This window comes from Macaca mulatta, chromosome 13, assembly GCF_049350105.2.
Source record: "Macaca mulatta isolate MMU2019108-1 chromosome 13, T2T-MMU8v2.0, whole genome shotgun sequence".
Classification (NCBI taxonomy): Eukaryota; Metazoa; Chordata; class Mammalia; order Primates; family Cercopithecidae; genus Macaca; species Macaca mulatta.
The window spans coordinates 96269833-96294165 of record NC_133418.1 but is presented as its reverse complement, the minus strand read 5'-3'; the positions used below and the strand labels follow the sequence as shown (position 1 = coordinate 96294165).

At 47.2% G+C, this 24333-nt stretch overlaps 1 protein-coding gene across 1 annotated transcript in view; it reads left to right on the top strand.

Annotated features, from left to right (window-relative positions):
• The first annotated feature begins 10842 nt into the window (after positions 1–10842).
• The window catches only part of WDR43 (WD repeat domain 43), a 259278-nt gene continuing 245787 nt past the window's right edge, over positions 10843–24333 (top strand). Inside the window, exon 1 of the mRNA XM_077959804.1 lies at positions 10843–10846. The gene's annotated coding sequence lies outside the window, so the exon portion shown is untranslated. The remainder of the gene's footprint in view (positions 10847–24333) is intronic.

Sequence of the window (24333 nt, the reverse complement as noted above, 5' to 3'; positions counted from 1 at the left end):
GTAAGGGGGTTGATTAGGTCACTCAGGCAAGATCACACCTCTTGGATGGGGCGAAGTTAAACTTTCGATTCCACATTTAAGACCGTTGTGCCCTGCTGACGCTACTCAGGAAATGAGACTGAAGCATGTGGGAAATCCCCACGCCCCCCAGCAAGCAGGCCTGTGGCCGGGACCACTGCGTGGGGTCAGGCCCGCTTAGCTGCCCTGCACCACTTTCCTGGAAGGTTTCACCATTGAAATTAAGGAATAATTCCTTATAGTTTGCCACAGAGTTAACCCAAGTCAAAACTTTTAAGTTCTACCGGCCCCTGCCAAGCGATTGCTGAGTAGATCTCCTCTCCTGCCCCCAAGGAGCCACCTTTGTTTCCTTCTTTGTCCTATCACAGCCCTCCCCCAAAGCAATAGATTCAGAAATGCCTGGCCACTTGGGGCTGGAGGCGGCACAGGGGAATGAAATGCTTGGAGAGAAAAAGAAACAACAACAACCCTGATTAATACAAAAGAAATTTCCCAACCACATATGCACCATATAATTACCTACATATACACACATACATAATGAAGGAGATCTGAAAGCATGCATTTAGTAAAGCTTTACAGAACAAATGTATTTGAGGGCAGTCTTCCAGCAACTGAACATTAATCAACAGAGAACAAGAAAGATAAATATTCTACCCAGAAAGCCAAGGGATAATAATACCCCTCATAGGGCCAGAGAAATTGAAGGGAGAAGATAATGAGTTGTTTTCTTTATGCTCAAATTAAAGGTGGGACAACTAAATGTACGCCTTCTTCAGCACCTACTATGTGCCTGATCCTAGGGATTCAGCCAAAAACAAAGCAGACACTGCGGGTACACAGCAGGTCTAGGACCAGAGGAGGGAAGGGGACGGAAGATGGACGGGGATGTTGGGGGGCCTCCCCGGTGTCCATTCCTGGTAAACCCAGATTCCTGTGCAGCTCAGGCCTTGGGACAAGCCAGCCCTGTGACCCCCACCTACTCTGGGGCAGGGTCTCACCCACTGACTACAGGTTTCGTTCTGAGGGTCAAGACACATGAGCTGGTCAGAGATCGCTTGGCAAGAGCCAAGAGAGCTTAGAGACTTTTCACTTGTGACAACCCCCGAAGGAAAACAGTGCAGCTAAGTGGGCCTGACCCCAGGCAGGGGCCCTGAGCACAGACCCATCGTGGGGACTTCCACATTCCTCAGTCCAAGGGCCACATCCTGACCCAGCTCAGGACCAGGGAACAGCAGGTGTGCCAGGTGCCTCGGGGAAAGCTTCTCTTGCTCTTCCGGAACCATTCCCCGAAACCCTATCTATCTCTCCTGAGTCGGGCCAGGTGTATATGTGAGTCCAAGAGCAGCTGAAGCCATGTTACCACCCACAGGGAAATCAAACTCAAGATGAAGCAGAGCCCACAGAAGGTGGAACAGAGAGACACAGAGATTTTGAAAAAGGAGTTGTCATCTATGCCAATCTTCCTGAGACACTGATGAGACAGAAATGAAACAAGGTCCCTGATTCCAGCGTTAGATGATGGAGGATGACTGAAACCCTGGGTAGTGTCAGGGTCCTTAAAGGATGCTGTTCCCAGATCAGGGGCACCCAAAAGAAGGCAAACTGGGCTCCTTGTCAATGGGGTCCGAGGACCAGAGTGGCCTTGGTCACTGAGGAGGTCCCATTGGGAAACAGCTCAGAGTTTCGGCATCTGCAGCCGGGGCTTGAGTCCTGGCTCTGCCCCTAGCTCGTGTCATCTTAGCAAATGACTTAACTTCAGAAAGCCTCTGTTTCTTAAACTGAAAAATGGAGACAAATACACCTACCCCAAAATATGGCTGTACGGACTCAACGAGGTGAAGTGCATGCAAGGGCCTGGCGCATGGTGAGTGCCCCATGGGCGTTAGTCATGCTGCTCGAGGCCCAGTGTTCCAGGTGGACACCATAACCAAGTGTCCTCAAGAGCCTTTGGCTCCCAGGGAGAGAGGTGGACATGAGGTCACACATGAAGAGCTCTTGGCAGGGTGCCTGCTCACAGCAAGCGCTCAGCAAACGGCAGCTGTTCCAATGATTACCACTATTTTAAGCCTTTTCTACTCAGGAGCTAGATCACTGTCTGGACCCACATGGGCTCCTCCTCAGTAGGCACAGGCCAGGCAGAGCAAACCAGGTACTCAGCATCATGCCCTTTGGCCCCCAGAGGCCTGGGTCTGCCTCGCTCTGCACAGCCCAAGACATTGGCCTCCAACCCCAGGCCCTGGAGCCTGGAGAGAAACCTGCTTCCCAACATGACTCCCACATTCCTGCTGCGGGAATGCCTTTATATGGCAAAGTCCTGTGGGCTGGGATTTAATTAACCCTTTACGTGCCTTTGCAAAATACCACACCGGAGAACAATTCCTCCTCTGTCCTTGGAAGGCACTGATGCCAAAAGAATGTTTTCATTTGGTTATTATCTCCTGTCTCCTCTTGAGGACATGCTGTCGTGCCGGTTATCCAAGGCGAGGACCTGTTTGAGCACCTCAGAAGCAGAACTGAGTGATTCTGGAAGTAGAAGAGAGACTTTGGTTGGATTTGAGGTCACCAAAAATGTTGCAGGCCTACTACGTACAAAGCATGATGTGGGACGTACAAAGCTGAAAAACATGCAATTCTTGACTTCAAGGTAGTTCGTAACACAAGAGAGTAATGAGTTTACAGACATACCACCCTGAATGCGCCTTATCTAGGAAGCTAAGCAGGGTCAGGCCTAGTCAGTACCTGGAAAAGAGACAAGAGAGGAAATAAATCGTGGTGAATAAAAAAGGAGAAATAATCTGAAAGGAAGGTAGAACCCTAGGCCATTAAGCGCTTGTAAAAAGTAATAATAATAATAATAATAATAATACCACCAGCAGCAAAAAACAAAAACCCCTAGTTTTGGAGCAGAGGCCTGGTTGGAAAGAGAAGAGCCAGGTGCAGATATTTGATCCTCTCCCCTCTCCCACAAAGAGCTCCGCACAGGATAAGGTCAAACACAAGAGGATCACCGCTTATCAGTGACACGCCTGCTGAGCTGCAGTGAGCGCCTGCCTGCCCGCTAGCCTCTGTAACCCGGCCCGCCTTATCAGGAGCTCGGTCTGTTTCCAGGAGTGAGGGGCAGCACAGCTAGGAGACCGGAAGAGTGGCTCCAGTACCCATCAGGAAGATGGGCCACTCAGCACCAGCCCTCTAGCTGGTCTCGGTGGTGCCAGGGGCTCTCTACTCAGTCCACTAGATAGGGCTTCCACGCTGAACTCTAAAAGCCAGTTTGAGTCATGTCAGTATCAGTCTGTCCCCAACCCTCAACCATCAGTGACTGCTTCCCTGTGCCAAACTCCTATTCAAACTCCTCAGCCCAGCATCTGGTGCCCTTCACCATCTGACTCCAGTTTGCTCTTCCAGCCTCACCCCCAGTACTCGTGCTGGTTCCTTCACCTAGAACACCTTGCCCGCCTCGCCCGGGCTCCACTGTTGGAGTCCTGCCCACGCTTTCAGATCTGCTTTAGATACCTTTTCCCTCAGAGAGACTTCCCAAAACCCCTTCTTCCTCCTCGCCCCACCCATTTCCTGAAATGACCTCCATCTCCTCTGACTTCTGCATTTTAGACCTGGGTGGTGTCACTTGTCACACCCCACCTAGGATTGGGTCTCTCTTATTCCATTTACTTGGAAGCTCCCTGAGATGAGACTCTCTATCTTACTGTTCTCCATCTCCCATCCCCGGAGGTTCACATGCCAAAGGTTCTCTCCCTTAAAGGATGGACTCACTGCTGCTGTAGGTTCCACCATTTCTTCAAAATTGTGGACTCCAAAACTCAAGTTCCTATCTCCAGACAGCTCTCCAAGCACTGGTGCTTGTACATGCAGTTAGCATCTTGGAATCAGCATGCTATAGCCCCCATAATACCTGAACTTCCTTTACTAACATAAATCCAAAAGTGAAATCTTTTTCCTCTTCCTTGACTTCCCTATTTCTGCCACGGTGTAGGATGTACAAAGCTGGGAGACATGCAATTCTTGACTTCAAGGTAGTCCCTTGAAGTGACTGCCCAGTGCACGCAGGGCTATTGAAACCCCTCCTGGCCCCCAAATGCTCACAGCCACTCATGGAATGGGCATTCTCAGAATTCATTCTTGAATGCCCTTTCACCCTACCCATGCCTGTCTCCCCTGTAGCCTTCCCCTGTAACCCATCCATCTTTTTCAGGCCACGCCCTCCTGCATCATGCATGGAAGGACCCTGATATAGTTTGAATACATGTCTCCACCCAAATCTCATGTTGAATTGTAATCCCCAATGCTGGAGGTGGGGCCTGGTGGGAGGTGTTTGAATCGTGGGGGCAGATCCCTCATAGCGTGGTGCTGTCTTTGTGATAGTGAGTTCTTGAAAGAGCTGGTCATTTAAAAGTGTGTGGCACTTCCCTCTATTCTCTCTCTCCTGCTCCTGATTTTGCCATGTGACATGCCTGCTCCCCTTTTGCCTTCTGCCATGGCTGTAAGTTTCCTGAGGCCTCCCTAGAAGCCAAGCAGATGCCAGCATCATGCTTCCTGTAAAGCCTGCAGAACCATGAGCTAATTAAACCTCTTTTCTTTATAAATTACCCAGTCTCAGGTATTTCTTTATAGCAATGCAAGAACAACCCAATACAGTCCCTCTTCCTTAACTTTCAACTTTCTTGCTGTTTTCCAGCCTCAGACTTGAGTTTCCTCCTTTCCCAGGCATGGCTGTGCCTGAGAATGAAGTAACAGACATCAGTGGGGTCCTTGTTCTCATTTTGTTCCCTCCTCTTGGCGACCCTAACTAGCTCAGGCACGTCTCCAAAAGATGCCTTCAGTTGTCCAGGCTGAAAAGCCCAGAATCAGCTTTAATTCCTCTCTCTCCTTCAGTGCCCAGACCCATTTACTCCTCTGGTATAATGACTTTGGAATCTCTCTCTTGGGTCCTATCACCCTTCTTTGTCAAGACCCTGAAACTTGCAACAGTACCAATTACTTCCTCCCTCCTTGGGCTCCCCTGAGTGAGGTCCTCCTTCCATTCTAGTCCTAATCACTTGGTTTATGAGTCTGTGTCTCCCTCCATACTGTAAGGATGAAGAAGGGGCTAATCAATCCTGTGTCCCCAGTGTCTACAAAGGTCTTTTTTTTTTTTTTTTTTTTTTTTTGAGATGGAGTATTTCTCTGTTGCCCGGGCTGGAGTGCAGTGGCACAATCTTGGCTCATTGCAACCTCTGCCTCCTGGGTTCAAGCAATCCTTCTGCCTCAGCCTCCAGAGTAGCTAGGATTACAAGCGCCAGCCACCACATCTAGCTAATTTTTGTATTTTTAGTAGAGATAGGATTTCACCATATTGGTCAGGCTGGTCTCGAACTCCTGACCTCAGGTGATCCTCCTGCCTCAGTCTCCCAAAGTGCTGGGATTACAGGCATGAGCCACCGCACCTGGCCTACAAAGGTCTTTTTATAGTAGGTGCTCAAAAAATGAAGACGTATTAGATGAGTGCCCGCCTGCCATGTGCAAAATCCAGTGTTAAGTGCTCGCAGAACCCAGAAGCCCTGCTGCCTGGAAACCATTAGATACGGACTTACAGGATGGATGATATAAGAACAAAGCGCAGACTGGTGCTACAGGGCTTCTGAGAAAGAGAAGGTGACCCAACAGCACACAGTAAAACAAATACACAGGGAGGAGCAGGGAGTAGAGGGCAGAGCTCAAAAGGGAGAAATGGTGCATGGCTAATAAGAGACAATGAATAGACTGGTTTGGGGAGGCCAGGTTGGAGAAATGGGCGGAGTCCAATTGCAAGGGCTGATGAATACCAGGCTAATGGCAATGACTTTAGCTAACTTTCATTGAGTACCTGCTGGATACCAAACACTTATGTTTTGTTCATGGATTATCTCATGTATTCCTTATAGTCCTATGAGGCAATGACTATGATTACACAGTCTGCGTATAATTATACCCACTTGGAGGAAAGAGGATGAGGAAACTAAAGCATGGAAAAGTTCTCCCATTCGCCCAGGCCCACACAGTGGTTAAGTGGTAGAGAAGGGAAGGGTTCCAACCCTGAGAACTTGGTGCAAGAGCCTACGCTCTCAGCCACTACCCTCTCCAGTCACTCAGGCTAAGCCTTGGTCTTTATTCTGAAGGAAGCAAGGAGATATGGAAAATGGGGAGGAGGAAGAGGTGAGCAAGAAGAGTGACACACACCACTGGAGGCTCTGGAGTCTTCATCTACCAACTCTCTGTAGGGTAAATTTGGAAAGGAAAAGGGAAAACTGAAGTGTAGGGTGTTAATTTAGAGGAAAGGGACAAAACAATGCTACAGAAAAGCCCTGGACTTCAAAGGGAAACCTGAGTTGAGCTCCATATCAGGACTTCATGGGCTACTCAGCCCTTTCTTAGGGACTCCATTTTCCCATCTGTAAATGGAGAGGAAGAACTGGGATCCCTGCCAACTCTGAGGTTCTGGGGTTTGATGGGGATTTTGTAATGTGAGAAGATGGCCGCCTCAATTAATCCATGGCATAGAATCAGCTAAACCCCAGCTCCAGCCTCACACCCCTTATGGAGCCTTCCTGATTACAGCCTCCAACTCCCGTCCCCGTGTCTGCACCACACATTGGTGACTTGGCATATACTGTCTCATGCCATTATGGGTCTTTGAAGATTATGTCCTCAGCTAAACCCACAGCCCCCGGAGGGCCAGGGGTGGTTTTGTCTTGTGCTTCTCCATGGGTTTTTCTCTCAGCATTTAGAGAAATGTTGCATATTATACAACAGAGCTTCACTAAAGTCATATTGGGTTTTAAATAACCAACAGGGTGTACAGGTCAGAAGTTACCCTGCCCAGGGCCAGGTGCAGTGACTCATGCCTGTTATCCCAGCATTTTGGGAGGCCAAGGAGGGTGGAACACCTGAGGTCAGGAGTTCAAGACCAGCCTGGCCAACATGGTAAAATCCCATCTCTACTAAAAATACAAAAAAATTAGCCAGGCATGGTGGCACATGCCTGTAATCCCAGCTACTCAGGAGGCTGAGGTGGGAGAATCACTTGAACCCAGGAGGTGGAGGTTGCAGTGAGCTGAGATCGTGCCACTGCACTCCAACTTGGTGACAGAGAAAGACCCTGTCTCAAAAGAAAAAAAAAAAAAAAAAAAGCAGCAGCAGCAGCTCCCCTGCCTGTTTTTTTACATCATTTGCATCTGTGCCAGATAACCAGGACATATCCTGTGACAGAATTGGAAACTGCAGAGGATTTGTACCCTTGTCACAGTCACAGGCATCTTCCCTGGATTCAAGGCCAGCAATGCTGCTTCTTGGATGTAATGTTTAATCTCATCTATAAAATAAGACTAGCAATCCCTACCTTTGAGTGTGGTTGCCAGGACTGAATAATGTTATATGTGTTTATGTATTTTGCATCCTATAAAATACTACATCAATATAAGGTCATGTAAATTCTCCAAGGCACTGAGCTGTATTTGTCCATTTTCACACTGCTATAAAGAACTGCCCAAGACTAGGTAATTTATAAAGAAAAGAGGCTTAATTGACTCACAGCTCCACATGACTGGGAAGGCCTCAGGAAACTTACAATCATGGAGGAAGGTGAAAGGAAAGCAAGACACGTCTTACATGGTGGCAGGAAAGAGAGAGAGCAAAGAGGGAAGTGCCGTTTTTAAACCATCAGAGCTCAAAAGAACTCACTCACTATCATGAGAACAGCATGGAGAAAACCGCCCCCCATGATCCAATTATTTCCCACCATATCCCTCCCTCAACAAGTGGGGATTTCAATTCAAGATGAGATTTGGGTGGGGACACAGAACCAAACCATATCATGAACCAAGTTCAAGTTCTGACTCCAAATTGCATGGCTTTGGACTAGCCATTTAATCTCTAGTCTCTTCTACCGCATATGGATCATATCCCTTTAATATTGTGCTCAAACTTTACATGTCCATTCCCACCCCTCCCCTACTTTCAGGCTCTGGGGATTAATTTCTTTCTCAGCCTTCACAGCCTGGCTTAAAGCCCTGATGCCCACTCAAGTCAGAATTGATTCTCTCTCCTTCTGGGCCATCATTTTAAATGATCTCTACCTCTCCTCCAAATAGCTTCATCCTGATTATATAGCCATCTTCCAGGGTCAGCAAACTTTCTCTATAAAGGTCCAGATAACAAATATTTTGGCTTTGTGGGTCACATGGCCTCTGTTGCAACTACTCAATTCCACCGTTGTTGTGTGAAAGCAGTCGTAGACAATATGTAAATGAATAGACATGACTGTGTTCTAAAAAAAACTTTTTATTTTCAAAAACAGGGGGCAGACACGGTGGCTCACATCGGTCATTCCAGCATTTTGAGAAGCCAAGGTGGGAGGATCTCTTGAGGTTAGAAGTTCAAGGCCAGCCTGGGCAACATAGTGAGACCTCATCTCTACACAAAAATTAAAAATTAGCTGGGTGCAGTGGTGCACACCTGTAGTCCTAGCTACTCAAGAGGCTGAGGTGGGAGGATCACTTGAGCCCAGGAGGTCAAGGCTGCAGTGACCCATGATTGCACCACTGCATTCCAGCCAAAGCAACAGAGCAAGACTCTGTCTCAAAAATAAATAAATAAAAATAATTAGCCGGGCGTGGTGGCATGCGCCTGTAGAACCAGTTTCTCAGGAGGCTGAGGCAGGAGGATCACTTGAGCCCAGGAGTTGAAGGTTGCAGTGAGTTATGATCACACCACTGCACTTTAGCTTAGGAAAAAGAACAAGACATAGTCTCAAAACAAAAAACAAAAAAATGAGTACTGGCCAAAATTGACCCTCAGGCAGTAGTCTGCCCACCCCTGCTCTAGACCGTCACTTCCGTAAAGTACTAACAGGACATTTATTTATTTTTTATTGGAGACGTAGTCTCCCTCTGTTGCCCAGGCTGGAGTGCAGTGGCATTATCTCAGCTCACTGCAACCTCTGCCTCCTAAGTTCAAGTGATTCTGCTGCCTCAGCCTCCTAGGTAGCTGGGACTATAGGCACATGTCACCATGCCCAGCTAATTTTTTTTTGTATTTTTGGTAGAGACAGGGTTTCACCATGTTGACCAGGCTGGTCTCGAACTCCTGACCTCAAGTGATCTACCTGCCTCGGCCTCCCAAAGTGCTGTGATTAAAGGCGTGAGTCACAGCATCTGGCCCTACCAGGATCTTTTTTTTTTTTTTTTTTTTTTTTTTTGAGATAGAGTGTTGCTCTGTCGCCCAGACTGGAGTGCAGTAGCACGATCTTGGCTCACTGCAACCTCCACCTCCCAGGTTCAAGAAATTCTCCTGCCTCAGCCTCCCGAGTAGCTGGGATTACAGGCATATGTCCCCACGCTTGGCTAATTTTTGTAGTTTTAGTAGAGACAGTGTTTCACCATGTTGACCAGGCTGGTCTTGAACTCCTGACCTCAGGTGGTCTGCCCGCTTCGGCCTCCCAAAGTGCTAGGATTACAGTCATGAGCCACCGTGCCTGGCCTTTAACAGCATCTTATTCATATCTGTATTCTCACTCATAGCTAGGCCAAGCACAGAGTTTAACCCCAAGAGGTCTCAAAAAATAAATAAATAGCAGTACTAAAAATAGTGCCTTTTACTGAAGCCTTATAAGGTACAAAATACAGACAGTCCCCAACTTATGATGGTTAGACATACAATTTTTTGACTTAACATTAGGTTTATCAAAGAGCTTCTTATGACTTATAGTGGGATTACAGTTTGTACTGAATACTTACTGCTTTTGCATCAGGATGAAGTACAGTTGAACCACCGTAAGTCAGGGACCATCTGCTGTGTTACCAGCATCAAATGCATTTTCAACTTAGGATATCTTCCACCTCTGATGGATTTAGCGGGACACAGTCCCATCATAAGTCAAGGAGCATCTGTACTTGGAACTCTGTAAGTTTGGGCTTTTTTTTTTTTTTTTTTTTTTTTTTTAGACAGAGTTTCTCTCTGTCGCCCAGGCTGGAGTGCAGTGGTGCAATCTTGGCTCACTGCAACCTCCACCTCCCTGGTTCAAGCCATTCTCCTGCCTCAGCCTCCTGAGTAGCTAGGACTACAGACATGCACCTCCACACCCCGCTAATTTTTGTATTTTTAGTAGAGATGGAGTTTTGCCATGTTAGCCAGGCTGGTCTTGAACTCCTGACCTCAGGTGATCTGCCCGCCTCAGCGTCCCAAAGTGCTGGGATTACAGGCATGAGCCACTGTGCCCAGCCAAGGTTGGTATTTATTATTCCATTGTACATATGAGGAAAATGAGATTAGGTAATTTGTCCAAGTCTGCACAGCTGGTAAGTAGCAGAGCAGGAGATCACACCCAGGTCTATGCAAAGCATAGCTGCCATGTCACACTACATGCATTTGCAAAGGCTCATTGGATTAACTATGAGGGAGGAGGTTGAGCCAGGGATCTTCTAGTCTCCCAGCAATCAGCAAAAGAATCATCAAGTCGGAGCCTGGCTTCCAGTGCAGTCACAGGCTGTCCCACTGGGCTGAGGAAGCACAATTTGGCATGCTCTTCTGTCTTCTCGTCACTTGCCCAGAGCTAGTCCCCGCACCTGCTCTGACACACACAGCTCAGCAGCAGGCATGGTGACCTCTGAGTATAAGCACAGCCTGTCTGGGGGGCTGAGCCATTGTGTGCCCAACAGCCCATTCTTTCTCAGAAGCCCAGAGAGTGAGAACAGCTGTGAGCGACCTCCAGGCTGCTGGAGTGGAGCCAGCATTCCACACTCGGCAAGAGCCAAAAGGAATTTATGGGAAGAGGGAGAGCGGGAGGTGGGGTCAGGGGCCAGATCTGAGTTCAGTTACTCAACTTCCTGCTGCCCAGTGCTGTCTCAAATCATGGTAGGATCCCAAGCCTTAAAGGGACAAAGCTAGAAGCCAGGAAAGAAGTTTCAGGGAGCAAGAGTGAGGGTATGTACCATGCCTTCAAAGTAAATCATCTCCTCCCCTCAACCCTAGACACACACACACACACACACGCACACAAACACGCGTTCCAGGCATGGGGAATAACGTGGACTCCAGTTTTAAAAGTGTGCGGTATAAGACGAGGCTTGGAAGTACAGAGTGGACTTTGATCACTACCTGCCTAGGGACCACCAGAACATTTTGGACCAAGCAACTGAGATGGTGATTTGGGATAAGTTCCTGAAGTGGTAGCCAAAAAACCAGTTAGCAGGCTGTTGTCACAGATGAGCCATTCGGAAGACCTGAGGCATGGTGACAGTAGTGGAGACAAAGTTCCACTGATCTGTGTCAGTACTGCCCACAAATTCCATTCCACCTGTTCCTTCCACTGTCCCTATTCTCTCATTCATTCAACCAGTCTCAGCTGAGCCAAACTGTATGCTAAACATGGACACACCTGTTTCATTCTCTTCCCCTGTTTTTCCCTTTCCTTTCCTCCCTTTATGCCACAGTCTCTCTTTTCACCAGCACCTTGCTTCCCCTGACATCCTCCTTTATGCTACTTTTCCAACATGAACTCAGGGACTGGGCCCGGAGCTCCCATCTTCTCCCCTGGGGGAAAGGGATGGGGGTCAGAGGTCAGGCAGAGTCTCTGAAACCCAGATGGCATGTCGTTTATGAAGAACTTGCACAGTGGGCCCTTGGAACTCAAAATGAGCAGAGGTGTGGCCTGGCAGACCAAACAAGTGTACCCAACTCTCCCCATCTAGTTTAAAACAGACACACCACACCACCATACCACTCAATATCCTAGAAAAAGACAAAAATATACCATCTCCTCCAACGTAAGCATTAGTGACCCTATAAGGGAATTTCTAAACTAAACTGGTATAGTAGTTGGGGTCCAACCAGGAAAACAGAAACCACTCTAACTCTTTACAACAGGGAGGACGTAGTGCAGGGAACTGGTTACACAGGTCACGGAAGGCTGAGAAATCAACTAAGGGAAGAAGTGGCAGCCCAGAGTATCTGAAAGCAACAACCATCCCCAAGGGCTAGAGGGACAAAAGATGGCAGGCAGTGTTATCTGAGCCCAGGGACCAGATCACCTGCCAAATGCTGGAATAGTAGCAGGCTTCTCCAGCAATATCTGTAGACTCAGAGAAAGATAGGCACTGCCAGAAATGCCACCAAAGCTGAGAGGAACATGGAGATATACCCTGGCTTCTCCCCTCCTCCCACCCTCCAACTTCCCCCCAGCACTTCCCATTGGTCAAACCCAGCCAGAAACCACTGATGCAGCACTTACAGGGGTTAGCCTCCCTGATTCCAGGCAAGAGATGGGCAAGAAACGAATCTGGGAGCAAATGGGCTCAAATGGCCTGGCTTTGCATTTTCTCTTACCAGGTACCTCTGCCAGGCCTCCAGAAGCCCACCTTTCTTTGCCTTTGATCCACAAGATTAGGGCCTGGAAGTCAAGAAGTCATTTTCATTCTGCTGGGCAGATGTCACTGTGGGTGCCATCCTCTTACCCCCTTGGATGTTGGCTTCTGGATGTTCAGACATGTTTCCATCACACCATTTGTTCCTCCTTCTTTCTTTCCTTCCTGTATTTCTCATCCACTCACATGATCACCTGATCACACAGATCATTCTCTATGTGTAGGCGCTGGACACAAAGTGTCCAGTTGGAGAATGAGAATTCTCTGTGTGTCGTGTTGGAGAATGAGAAATACTCCCTGCCCTCAAGGAGTTTGCAGTCTAGTGACAATTTCACATTTGCAGCACAGGTCCATATGTGCACCCCAAGAATTAGGTCCTGGGTGGGCGGCAGCACAGGGGAAGGAATGGGCAGTTCTGCCTGGGTGGTGGGCAAGAAAGGCTGCACAGAGGAATCTATGTTTCAGCTGAATCTTGAAGAACAGTTTATAGGTAAGTGAGCAGAAGTAGGGCGTTCCTGTTAGAAGGAACAGTAAATGCAAAGACACGAAGCAAGAAAGAGAAGAATTATAATCGGGGGAGCAGAGTGTGAAGGTGTGGAGAGAGATGGGGTGACATCAGAGAGATAAGCAGAGCTGGTTGTTTGAGGGCCATACAAGAATATTTTTCCTGGGAGCTACCAAAGTGTTTTAAGCAAGAGGGGAAGTAGTTTAGACTGTTAAAGCTGCTCTAACAAAATGCCCCAAACCAGGTGGCTTATAAACAACATACATTTATCTCCTACAGCTCCAGAGGCTGGAAAGTCCAAGATCAAGGTATTGGCAAATGTGGTGTCCGGTGAGGGCCACTTCCTCGTAGACTGCAGCTTTTCACCATGTCCTCGCATGGCAGAAGGAGCAAACAAGCTCCCTGGGGCCTCTTTCATAAGGGTGCCAAGCCCATTCCTGAGGACGGAGCCCTCATGATCTAAGAATGTCCTAAACGCCTCATCTTCTACCACCATCACCTTGGGAGTTAGGGTTTTAACATGTGAATTTTGGAGGGACACAAGCATTCAGACCATAGCAGGAAGCTTATCAGAAGTGAGTTTCAGAAAGATCACTCTGGGCAACACTTTGGGAGGCCGAGGCGGGTGGATCACCTGAGGTCGGGAGTTTGAGACCAGCCTGGGCAACATGGTGAAACACCGTCTCTACCAAAAATACAAAAATTAGCCAGGCGTGGTGGCGGGCGCCGGTAATCCCAGCTACTTGGAAGGCTGAGATAGGAGACTCGCTTGAACCTGGGAGGTGGAGGTTGCAGTGAGCCGAGATCGTGCCACCGCACTCCAGCCTATCTAGAGGGAGAGTCTGTCTCTAAATAAATAAATAAACAAAAGAAAGATAACTCTGGCTACAGTATGGAGGAGGGACCGGAGGTGAGACCCGAGGTTGCAAGATGGGGGAGAAAGCTGGTGTCCAGGCAGGAGTCCACATTACAGAGGGTGCAATCAGCATCCCTCAGAGGAATTTGCAAGGACCTTATTACAGTCAAGGCTTGCTTATGTACCAAAAAGAAAAAGGGGGAAAAAAAAAAAAAGAAGAGGGAAGGGAGGGAGAAGGAAAGAGAGAGAGAGAAAAAGAAAGGAAACCTGCTTGGAGAAAGTTAAGCTTTTTTTCCAATAAATCAGTTGTCAGGGGCTCAGGTTGCTAAGCTACAGGGAAAGTGGAACAGCCTGTGCTCGCTAAAAGGAGCTTTGGGGGAGGTGAGTGTAATCAGTCAAGTTGTTCCCTCCTCCAGGCCCAGAGCCCCAGGCCTCGCCCTGTGCAGGGTGGGGGCAGAGAGCTGTTCCACCTCCAGGCAGGGCCCACAGGGTTCAAACCATGCAGCACCACAGCAGGAAGAGAAGTTTTAGGGCCCTGACTGTGGCAAGCTGAGACAGAAATTAGAACTCAAGGCAGAAATCACAAGGCAGCCTCCGCATCCCCAGACTCACGGGTGAGCTGGGTGTGCGCCTGGTCTATTATTCACTGTGGCCACATGCCAGGCTGCCATGCATCCCTCTCCCAGAGCAATTAGCGCACCACTGTTCCGCCGCTATTGGGGGTCACAAGTTCCAGTCATTCTTTTAACGTGTGTTTAGGCCATGGATTTTTCTGGAGTTCTATTATTCTGGGTTTGCCCTGGGTAACCAAAGTGGCTTTTTGGCCTAGGCACAATGGCTCATGCCTGTAATCCAAACACTTTGGGAGACAGAGGTGGGAGGATTGTTTGAACCCGGGAGTTTGAGACCAGCCTGGGCAAATAAATGAGACCCTGTCTGTACAAAAATGAAAAAACAACTATCTGGGCATTGCACTGTGGTGCGTGCCTGTGGTCCCAGCTACATGGTAGGCTGAGGTGGGAGGACTGCTTGAGCCCAGGAGGTCAAAGCTGCAGTGAGCCATGTTCGCACCACTATACTCCAGCCTAGGTGACACAGCAAGACCCTGTTTCAAAAATAGAAAAATATATAAAATAAAAATAACAAAGTGGCTTTAAAAAATCACCAAATGGCTCGACTACCAGCACCTATAGCTTCTTAAATAAATTCAGATAATGGGGATGAGGAGAGTTGCATTGCATCAAGAAGCCCAGAAGTCAGGGTTTAATTCACTCTCCAAGGTCTGGAATGGACAGTTTGACCCTGGAATTCAAATATGAAGCCCCACAGCCTGATGCTTCCAATACATGTGGGAGCAGGGACCTGCGTGTGACCAGGAGCCTCCAGGTGCACATTCCTTCAACCCTGTTTCCCTACCCTAGGCCTAGCTCACACAAGCTCTGTATATTTGCTTTATAATAGTTGCTTGTAGACAGGGTAATCTTAAAGGTAACCACACCCAACCTCCCACCTTCTATCTGACATGCAGATGTCCCTTCAATCTCTGTCAGGTCTCTGTAGGCCAAGTGCTCCTGGAGGTAAAAGTAGCAGGTAAAAGTTTGGGGAGCTGGGAGCCAGGCATGGTGGCTTTATGTCTGTAATCCCAGCGATGGGAGGCTGAGGCAGGAGGATCGCTTGAGTCCTGGAGTTCGAGGCTACAGTGAGTTGCGATTGCCCCACCGCACTCCAGCCTGGGCAACAGAGCAAGACCCTGTCTAAAAATAAATAAATAAAGTTTGGGGAGCTGAAGACAGTACAAGTTTCCTCCCAGCATCAGACTCTGAGAAGTGAGGATAGTAAAATAATGGGGCACTGAGAAATAGAAACATCAGAGGAACAAAAGACAGGAAACTAGGATTCTATCCGTCAACACGTGGGATGGGGATTGTTGAGGGATGACGAAGTCAAGACCTGATCGAGATGGTGCAGCTGCTGTGGGAAACAGTATGGCGACTCCTCAAACAATTAAAGACAGAATTCACCTGTGATTCACAATTCCACTTTGGAGTACATACTCAAAAGAATTGAAAGCAGGATCCCAAAGAGATATTTGTACACCGACATTCATAGCAGCATTCTTCACAATAGCTAAAATGTGGAAACAACCCGAGCGTTCATCAATAGATGGATGAACAAACATGGTCTATACAGACAATGGAATATTCTTCACATTCTTCAGCCTTAAAAACGAAGGAAACTCTGACACCCTCTACGACATGGATAAGCCTTGAGAACATTATGCTAAGTGAAATAAGCCAGTCACAAAAGGACAAATGCTATATGATTCGACTCACAGGAGGTACTTAGAGCAGCCAAAATCATAGAAAGTAGAATAGTGGTGGCCAGGGGTTGGGGAGAGGGGGAAATGGGGAGTTATTGCTTAATAGGCACAAAGTTTCAGTTGTACAAGATGATAAGAGTTCTGGATGAATGGTGGTGATGGTTGCATGACATTATGAATGTATTTAATACGACTAAACTGTGCACTTTAAAATGGTTAAGATGGTAAATTTTATGTTATGTGTATCTTGCCACAATTTAAAAAATGGAAAAAAAAAAAGATCTGATTGAGGAAAGTTTGACAAGAGAGATAAACTGAGTCACAAGAGCTGCAGCTCAAAAACAGCAGTTAGTAAATCACAGCCAGATATAAAAAGAGAACCCTCCTGGGGAAAACGACCAATTCGGGGAGGATCTAGAAGAGGAAACTGATCACTGTCAACATTCCCTGCTGAGCTCCCACTCGGAGCAAAGACCACGCAAAGCACAGTAGTAGCACAAGGCCAGCTCTTCCTTAAACCTTGCGGGTCTCTCTACCCCCAGTCAAACTCCTGGTCTTAGGGGTTTATCTGTAACTCTCTTACGGAACATAACTTTCCCACTTAGTATCTATGGGATATAGTGCAACTTATTTAGCTGGGCAACATAGTGAGAACCCGGTTCTACAAAAATAAAATAAAGAAAAATTAACTGGGCATGCTGGTGCACACTTGTAGTCCCAGCTACTTGGAAGGCTGAGGTAGGAGGATCACTTGAGCCCAGCAGTTTGAGACTACAGTGAGCTATGACCACGCCACCGTACTCCAGGCTGGGCAACAAAGTAAGAACTTGTGTCAAAAAAAAAAAAAAAAAAAAAAAAAGCTGGGCTGAGCGCGGTGGCTCACGCCTGTAATCCTAGCACTTTGGGAGCCCAAGGCAGGTGGATTGCCTGAGCTCAGGAGTTTGAGACCAGCCTGGGCAACATGATAAAACCCCACCTCTACTATAATACAAAAAATTAGCCAGGCGTGGTGGTGTGCACCTGTAATCCCAGCTACTGAGCTGAGAGATCACACCATTGCACTCCAGCCTGGCCAACAGAGCAAGACTCCATCTCAAAAAAAAAAAAGAAAAGAAAAAAGAAAAAAAAAATCTATCAATCAATCAATCTCCTTCCCACTACATGTGGAGCCCTTTCTTCTGGCTTCATCTTTACTTCCTGCCCAGGGAAATCATTTCTACCTGAATTTCTGAAATACTATTTCACCCTTTGCTCATTCTATCTGCTCCTATTTTCTTTCCTTAAAAGTCTCCATCCATTTCTGTGGCTCCAGTCCCTGCTTACAGTTAATGCCTAGATCTACGTCTGTACCTGGGCCTCTAACTGAAGAATTAAAACATTGTCTCATTCCAGTGACCATCCCCAAGTAAAATGATGGTGTGAGTAGAGCTGGTCTACAGTCTTCAGCTTCTCCATGTTGTGCCCCCAGCCTGCTGCAGTCTTCCTCCTCCCAGCCCCTGGCGCCTGAGATCTTGGGGTTTTCTCCTCTTCTAACCAAATTGATCATTGGACAGAATTTGAAATTCCTTCCCACTCAGGTAAAAGTAACAGACAACCACTAATACCTCCCAAGAGTAGTTAGCTTTTAATGAAGGCCAGGACCTTGAGCTCAAGCACCGAAACCACACTGCAGAGTTTCACTTTGGTGCCTCTCCAAGGGGAGGATGCTTGTTTCAATGCCTAGGATCTTCCCTGGAGAAGCCTTGCCATGCAGGCCACTGGAACCCTCCTCTGCTTCAGCTAGACCCCAGTGATGGATCTGGAATGCTACCTTGCTTTTGGGGGTAGTATTGTAGTCATACTTGTCACACCTATGACATCTCTTATCTTCGTATCTCAAAGAGCTTTGAAAATGTTAATTTGAGACACTGTCTAAAAAAACAGACTTGTAGGTGGCAACCTCCAACTACAACTGTAGTTTCTTTTATTCTCACAAGCCTCCATTAAGAAATAAATTCAAAATTTCCAAAGTCCATGTCACGTGAAATCCCAGCGCTTTGGGAGACTGAGGCGGGTGGATCACCTGCAGTCAGAAGTTCAAGACCAGCCTGGCCAACATGGTGAAATTTCGTCTCTACTAAAAATACAAAAATTAGCTGGGCGTGGTGGTGCACACCTGTAATCCCAGCTACTCGGGAGGCTGAGGCAGAAGAATCACTTGAACCCAGGAGGCAGAGGTTGCAGTGAGCCAGGATCACACCATTGCACTCCAGCCTCAGTGACAAAGCAAGATTCCATCTCTAAATTAATTAATTAATTAATTAAAGCCCATGTCAGCCCTTGTTCTAGCAAAGAGGTATTATGCCCCAGTGATTTGACTACAGTTTTAGTTACGCTCCCAGGTGATTTCTAAAAACCATTTCATTGTTTCTATTCCATTTGTATTAGGCACCTACATCAGCATATGGGCTCAAACCCCAGCTCCCAATTCCAGCTGTGTGATTCTGAGTAGGACTTAAGAACTTTGTGTTTCAATTTCCCCATCTATAAAATGAGATAATACTACCTAACTCTTGGAATTGTTGTGAGCCTTAAATGAGATATTATCTACGAAGTACCTACCTCTATGCCCGGTACTTAGAGACACTGGGTAAAAGTTAGTTCCCTTCTCTTTTCCTCCCCTACATTCCCACCCTTTGCTACATAGCACTGTAGAGAAATAAACAGAAAGATACATTCACTGCTCTTCAGTTCTGTGTGTTCCAAAAGGAGATACATTTGATCATTAAAAACCACAAACGCAAATTCCTTTTGTCTAAAAACTTTTCAAGGGTTCAATTTCACCCTTTTCTACTCTTTACTAGGAGAGAGAAGAAAGCGAAAAGATGAACTGAAGAGAAGTTGTGGAGAGCTTTGTGTGATGTGATGATCATTGTGTTAGACACATTAAAAATAAACAGAGTGCTTTGAATACAGAGTTTGTTTACAATCTACAAAGTGGAATTATTAACCAGGCCTAAGCTGCAATGGATAAGAAACAACCAGGGCCAGGCACAGTGGCTCACACCTGCAATCCCAGCACTTTGGGAGGCTGAGGAAAGGCAAGTGGATCATCTGAGCTCAGGAGTTCGAGACCAGCTGGGCAACATGGCGAAACTCTGTCTCTACAAAAAAGACAAAAACTAGCCAGCCATGATGGTGTGCACCTGTAGTCCCAGCTACTTGAGAGGCTGAGGCGGGAGGATCGCCTGAGCCCAGGAGGTCGAGGCTTCAGTGAGCCAAGATCGCACCACTGCACTCCAGCCTGAGTGAAAGAGCGAGACCCTGTCTCAAAAAACAAACAAACAAAAAAAGAACCAGCAAAGTTTCCCTGTTTAAGGAGACACTGTGACAATTAAGAATTCAGAGTACCACAGAAATCTCATTCAGCTCATCAGAGCCTTCTTCAACGTGTTCTGGACAACCCTATTCTCCTAGAGCCAGGTAGGTGAGATAGGTCAGTAACTATAAATCACCAGCAGCCTTTCGAGCTCACATCAGAACCAGGAGAGCCAGAGCAGTGGTTAACTCCATGAACAAATGTGCAGCTATAATCAGGAGGTAAAGCAGGATGTCAGGAGCCCAGGTCAGGAGACAAGAGTTGTAAATAGTGGATGAGGCCTGGGATGGGGTGCTGGCTGAATGGAGCAGTGTCAGCTGATCCAAAAGTGCCAGGCTGGGCCAGGCATGCAGCAGGAGCCAAGTGCCAACCCTGGAAAGGGAGGGGAACAGATGGGAGAGGAGCAGCAACCAGGAAAGAGCCAAAGCTGAGAACAAGTAGAACAAGAACAGGTCAAGGTCAGAACCTCCACTGTTAAATCCAAGCGTGAATGACAGCAAGAACAGAGTCCAGAAGCCAGGCTGAGTGCTGGAACAGCTCCTCCAGACCTGACATGCTGTGAGGGCAGGGGTCCCAGCCGCCTTGCTAAGTGCCATGTGCTCAGAGCCCAGAGCAGTGTTTGGCAGGAGACAACAAGGCCTACATAAATACTAGTTGTCTGTGCCATTATCGAAATTGGCAGAAGCCAGTGAACGAACAACATGAGGGGAGCAGGGATGGACTAAATTGTGTGCACAACCTCTGAAAATGGGCCCTTCTCAGTGAGTGCCGTGACCTGTCTTAAAGTGTTGGGATCGATGCAACGGTCTTCATCTTATGCACCTCAGACCTTCCCTCTCTCCTTCCTGAGAGCCTGTATTAGTTTCCTGCGGTTGCTGTAACAAATGACCACAAACTTCTGTTGTCTCTAGCTTAAAACAACAGAAATGGGCTGGGCGCCATGGCTCATGCCTGTTTTCCCAGCATTTTGGGAGGCCGAGACAGATGGATCACTTGAGGTCAGGAGTTTGAGACCAGCCTGGCCAACATGGTGAAACCCTGTCTCTACTAAAAATACTAAAATTAGCCAAGTGCGGTGGCATATGCCAGTAATCTCAGCTACTTGGGTCGCTGAGGCATGAGAATCACTTGAACCCAGGAGGCAGAGGTGGCAGTGAGCTGAGATCACGCCACTGCACTCCAGCCTCAGGAACAGAGAGAAACCCTGTGTTAAAAATAATAATAATAATAACTGTCTTGTGCTTCTTTACTTTAGGTTCCATGAGATGTTATATTTTCAGCAAAAATGTTAATGATGTAATGTGTTTCCTTTCTGTTTTATATCAGGTAATTCCTAGAGATGTAAGGCCTTGGTCAAGAAAACAGCTGTCTAGGGGCTAGGATTTCAGGCCCCACTTGGGCCTCTGAAGAGGCTAGCTTGGAGAAGAGGTTTTTTTTTTTCTCGGCATCAACCCTTCCATCAGCTCACAGTTTGCACAGGTTCGCCCCTGTCATCTGGTCACTGGAAATCATGGGAGAGTTGGAAGTACTGTTGGAGCATTCCATCTCCTCCTGGCTTTCTAAATAACTTTTGCATCTTTTTAGTCCTAATCCTTCCCTTTAAAACTAGCTAATAGAAGCTCTGTACTGTGCTAAGTAATTTACAAGCATCTTATTTAATCACTGTAACATTCCCTATGAAGTGGTTACCATCATTTTTGTACTTTGTAGAGAAAGAAACTGAGGCTTAGATATGAAATGGCAGAACCAGGACTTGAACCCAGGTTCTCTCACTCCAAACCCCATCTCTCACTCCAAAAACCACTCTACTGATGTACCTACTATGGATCTTCGGATAGCATTTTTCTCGAAACTGGGCTGTTGGAAGCATGATGGGCGTGGCCAAGGGAGGATGACACAAGCTAGTGTGCTGCGATGGAGAGCCACTGGTTCTGCTCCCAGAAAGTCAAGGATTATGGAGTGTGATGGTTGCTGCCTGGGGTGGAGAGTGGGCATGTATATTGATTAGTACCCACCATATTAAGAAATTCCCTTCTTTTTAGAAGTGAACAGTCTCAAATTGGCAAAATATAGAAGGACAAAGGTGTAAAAGGACTGAGCAGAATCTGAAGTTTTCCTGTGAGCATGGAGGAGGGGCAGGGAGAATGAAGAAGAAAATACAACTGAGAAAACAAGTTTAGTTTTTGGTAAGGTGAGATGTCTTTGACATTCATGAAGGTGTTAGTTAACACAACTGTTCCTTCCTAGCAGGAAGAACATTTGCCTGGTGATGGTCTGTCAGACTAAACTGCCTTCCCTATAGAGAAGGCAGGAAACTAACATTTGAGCATGTAGATTTTCAGACTATTTCCCTTGGATTATTTCACTTCATCCTCAGAAGAAGATGTTCCTCCCTTCATTTTGCAGATAGGGCAGTGGGGCTCAGAGGGCTGGAGTGGTTTGCCCAACATCACTCAACTAGTAATGGCAAAGCTGAGATTTGAGTTTGTCTTCTAACTCCAATCTCAGGGCTCTAATTTAGATTGCAGTTCATCATTTATTATAAAACCCTGGCAGTGCTCAATTGCCTGTTTCAGTGTGAGGAAGAGTGCGCCTGTTTCACAGCAAGGTGAAATCAGGAAACGTGCAAGGTCACTAGCCTCCTCAACCCTGCCTGCCTTCTTGTCTCTCAACTCCAGCTTTGTCCACTTCTGACTAGAAAACTCCTTCTCAAACTTTAAAATCCACCTCAAGTGCCTCCTGTCTTTGAAGCTTTAGATCCACTACCTTCTGGCTCCAGGTAGAATAGCTATTCTTTTACATGTTCTTTCAGACCCATATGCATATGTGCATTAGTAATAAAACACTTTTAATATGCCTGTCTCCCCAACTAGGATGTGAACTGCTCAAAGACAGGGACTATGTCCTATTCCTTGTGGTCCAGCCAGGCCCAGCTAGGGAGGTTAGGCAAGAGTTGTAGGGTCTAAGGCTGTCAGTGCAGTCTACCTTGGCTCTGAACTTCACCAGTGCAATCAGGTAAACCTTGGTTGCTTCCTTCTCCTAGCCAGATGTCCAACTGACTCACACCTTTTCCTAGAGGCCATAAACATGTCCCTGCTCAGATGCTAGTGCTGAGTTCCACTCTGCTACATGGCTTTGCTGGTGTCCCCTTGCCTATCTCCATGTGGTCTCCGTATGTCCCCTATATCCCTGGTCTACCCTGCTGTGTCCCTAACCATACAGACTGGACTTGGCTTGACTTTGCCACTGCTCTGGTGACATCTCTCCTCTCCTTCTCATCACACTCCTGTCCCTGCCACATCACTCCAGGGAAAAGCAAACTGGAATCCTCTCCCAACCACTGGTGCATTAGGCCCTAAGACAGGCATGATAATGACTCTTAAAGACATCATGCCCTAATCCCTGGAACCTATAAATGTACCTAACAAGAAAAAGAGGCCTTTGCAGATGTGATTCAATTAAGGCTACTAAGGCCAGGTATGGAGGCTGAGGCAGGTGGATTGCTTGAGCTCAAGAGTTTGAGACCAGCCTGGGCAACGTGGTAAAACCCTGTCTCTACAAAAAAAGAAAAATACAAAAATGTGTTGGGTATGGTGGCGTACACCTATAGTCCCAGCTACTCGGAGGTTGAGGTGAGATGGACTGCATGAGCTTGGGAAGTCAAGGCTGCAATGAGCCGTGTTCTCGCCACTGCACTCCAGCCTGGGTGACACAGTGAGACCCTGTCTCCAAAAAATTAATTAATTGATTACGGATTCTGAGATGGAGAGATTATCCTGGATTATCCAGGTGGGCCCTAAATGAAATCACAAGTGTCTTAAAAGTTAGAGAATGAAGAGCATTTTACACACACACACACACACACACACACAGAGAGAGAGAGAGAGAGAGAAAGAGAGAGAGAGAGAGAGAGAGAGAGAGAAGGGGGGAGAGAGAGAGAGAGAGAGAGACCCATGTGAAGCCACAGGCAAAGACTGGATGCAGCCATGAGCCAAGGAACGCCAATAGCCACCAGGAACCACAAAAGGCAAGGAGGAGTTTCTCCCCCAGAGACTCTGTCAGGGGTGCGGCCCTGCTACCACCTTGCTTTTGACCCAATGATACTGATTTTGAACTTCTGGCCTGCAGAACTGTGGGTAAATAAATCTCTGTAGTTTTGAGCCACCCAGTTTGTGCTAATTTGTTACAGCAGCCACAGGAAACTAATACAGGCCCCAGAGGGATTGACCTTGCTCTCCTAGTTTTTTGTTTTTTTTTTTTAACCCCGCTAGTTTTACAACTGGCTCAACTGCCTCACTCCTCTGGCTTCTTACAGCTCCTTTCTCTAAGAACCTGGACCAGTGACCACTTATTGAGCACCTACTACATGCCAGGTACTGAGGCTTCACATGGGCTACATCACTAATCCATGCACTAACCCTGTGAGATGTGTATTGAGGCCAAAAGAAGTCAGGTGACTTGCCCATGATCACACAGCTAGAAAATGCCAGAGCTGGGATCTAAAAAGCAAGTCTAACTCCAAAGCCTATGGCTGTGATCCTGCTGCCTCACTACTCAAGTAGGGGCCATCTCTAGTTGACTGACTGCCAGTTCTCATGTGTTTTTCTCCGAAAGCCTATTGGCATCTCATACAAATAATAAGTGCTATTATATGGCAGGCATTGTGCTCAGGACTTTACATACGTTATTTTATTTTTCTCATCAGTGCAACTCCATGAGGTAAGAGCTATTACCATCCCTTTTTACTGACAAGGAAATTACTGCTAAGTGGCAGACCGGGCACCAGGCCCTGGGTTTCTGGGGTCCTGGACCAGTATCATTTCCTCTGATCTGCTCAGCCTCTCATTTGCACCAGTGTCCTGGGGTGTAATTTGACTTGGACTT